The sequence below is a fragment of the Bos grunniens genome, chromosome 4 (genome assembly GCF_055505025.1).
Source record: "Bos grunniens cultivar Pamir isolate PY7600 chromosome 4, Bosgru_T2T1.0, whole genome shotgun sequence".
NCBI classification, from domain to species: Eukaryota; Metazoa; Chordata; class Mammalia; order Artiodactyla; family Bovidae; genus Bos; species Bos grunniens.
The window spans coordinates 47,655,324-47,658,214 of record NC_141168.1 but is presented as its reverse complement, the minus strand read 5'-3'; positions in this window follow the sequence as shown (position 1 = coordinate 47,658,214).

The window sequence follows — 2,891 nt, the reverse complement described above, 5'->3', positions numbered from 1 at the left end:
ACACGATTGAGTGCCACCACCACTAACAGAGAAGTAGGGCTTAAAGACACTCTCTAGAAGGAACTGTGAGAGAAGGAAACTCTAGTTGACATTTTTTGCTTCTTTCTTTTCCCATTTTCATACTGATAATGAACATATTTCTAGGGAAATTAAAAATTTGTTTTCAGTGCAATCTGGGTACCTAAAGGTACCCAATAAATTGTATCTAATTCATTTTAAGGAATGGGTGACAGAAAAATAATGCCTAACAGACTATTTTTCTCATGACACAAGAAGTCTGGAGTATTGATTATTGGTTCAGTGGTTGAGGGTTGTTATGGCTATGACTCTAATTCTTGTGGCTTTGTCTTCATATTTGTTACTTTACTGTTTGTCTACTTTCATCTGAGAAAACCAAAGCTTTCCCAGAACTACCTCTACCTCCACCCTACTTAATATCCAGGAACTTTCTACTAATGTCTCATTGACTAGAAATGGGGCATTCAATAAGCCCTAGATGTAGAGGAAGCGAGGAATGTGAGGACAGAGTTGTCAGATTTGGTCTAAACAGAGCATGATTCACTGCTTGGAATTACATACTGACTCTGTACATTCTCAGAATCTATTTGCAAAGAAAGTGGGGGCAGGATGGACATTTGCTGGGCCATTAGCAGTATCTTCCAAATCAGCATCCATTTTACTGTTCTTGCCTGTCTCAGTGGTAACCACCTTTATTTGAAATAATATTATTAATAAACACAGTTTTAAGTATATATATCATTTTGTAGTTGTGAAAAACAAGGCAGCTAATAGGTGATGGGGGCATGATTCAAACTCAGGCCCTCTGATGTCATGCTGGTTCTCTCACCCACTTTTCCACAATGATTGTATTAGATAGAACTAGAGGCAAAGTCCTGGCATCTCTCAGAGAAAATGAAGCATGATTTGTCAAGCTTATTAATCGAGGGAAGATTCTCTGGAGTTTTCTATAAGAGAGTCTTGAGCTGAGAGTTATTTGTCACAGCAAGTGACCCAGAATTTCCATAAAGCACAGTCTCTCTTCTTAGCCTTTAAACACTTTCATCTCGGTACCCATTTCAGGAATTCTGTCTTGATCTATTGTATCCTTCTGTCTGGGATCCCCTTTTTCTGTCAATTTATGGTGAGTCCCAGGAAAGTATAACTCCTATAGTGTAGATGACCTTGGCCACTTCTTGACTTTTGTCAATTACCCTTCTGTAATGAAATCTTTTCAAGAAACACATACAATAAGTGTGCCTCCTTTTAGTGTTGGGAGGAGTTCATAGTTCACCCAGGATGCTGTCACATAATTTCCACTTGGATGATGTTTACACTTGGTTTGAGGCTCATCAGCTCTGGCTTGTGTGTCTAGCTGTGCAGAGGCAGAGAAGGTGCTGTGCTTACATAAAGGAAATTTAGCAGTTCTCTTGCAGAGGACATCTTGGAGCCTATTGTTTAGACTATAGAAATGCTAGGGCATTCATTTTTTCACCTCTCCTTTATGACAATGGTAGACCTGGGCATGCCATGGTAAGCACAGTAAAATGCAACGCTCTCATACCTGTTACTGGGGAAGAAGACACTCTTCCCACTTAATCCACCCAATATTAACACTCTTGGCATCGTTCCTTTTCCTTTTTCAACCTTAAACACAGAAGTGAAAAGCCATTCCACTTACCTGACACATCATTAATACTTTAATATAAATGTTTTCTGATTTCCTCATAGCTTTTCAAAATCTGAGAAAGCTTTGGAACCTTAGCACTTCCTCTAGAGCAGGGCTTAATAAACTTTTTCTATGAAGGTTCAGATAATATTTTAGACTTCTCTGGTCATATGATTTGCTGAAAATAATCAACATTATCTATAACAGGTAAATGAATCAGCATGGCTGTGTTCCAATAAAAATTTATTTGGGGACTCTGAAATATCAATGCCAAGTAATTTTAACATCTTAGAATTTTCTTTTTTAATTTTTTCCAACTACTTAAAAATGAAAACAAACAAACAAACAAACAAACCACTCATCTCATCAAAAAACCCTGGCTTAGGGACTGTAGTTTGTTGAGCCCTGCTTTAAAGCACCTCTGTTTAATAGAACATTCTGTGATGGTGAAAATGTTCTATAATATCAAATACTTGAAATATGGCTAATGCAACTGAGGAGCTGAATTTTAAATTTTAATTTATTGAAATTTGATTTTAAAGAGCCAGCTGTGAATAGTTGCTGTTGTATTGGACAGACATAGAACTCCGCTGTTATCTGAAGAAGATTCAAAATTCTCAGTTTTTCTATGTTTTAGATTAGAATTTTAACTTCCTGGAAGAAAAAGTCTGATTGGCCCAGTTAGGGCAAAATCATATAGTGTAATAAATACCTTGGCTTCCAGGAGTTTCCCTGTTAGTTGGGGTCAAGGTGGGATGGTTCCTGCAGAAGAGAACCTGAGTAAACAAAACAACAGGGGTTTGCTACAATTTCCTGAAGTCTTGCATTTCAAAAAGAGGTCTCTAATGGAAAGGAATGACTTTAAAATGACATACTGTTGTTAGAATCAGTGTGGGAGAGAGATTTTATGGCTGTCCCTCATTTTAGCACCCCTTAATTCAAACTGCAGTGGTGACTTCTCTAACCCTGGGCCTGTTAGAGAATTTAGCTGTCATTTTGAAAGATGCTACTTGTATAGTTGGCCAGCAAGCATTATCAAGCGTCTGCCATGTTCCAGACACAGTGCTAGGACCTGCCTTCACGAACTGTTTCAGACTTATTCATCTCGGTGAATGTTCTCACACGAAAAGCTGAAAAAAGCTGTTTTATGAAGATTTAAAGTGGAAGTAAATGACCTTATCATGAACATAGTGTGGATTATTATTCTGTTAAAGAAAGCACTTCA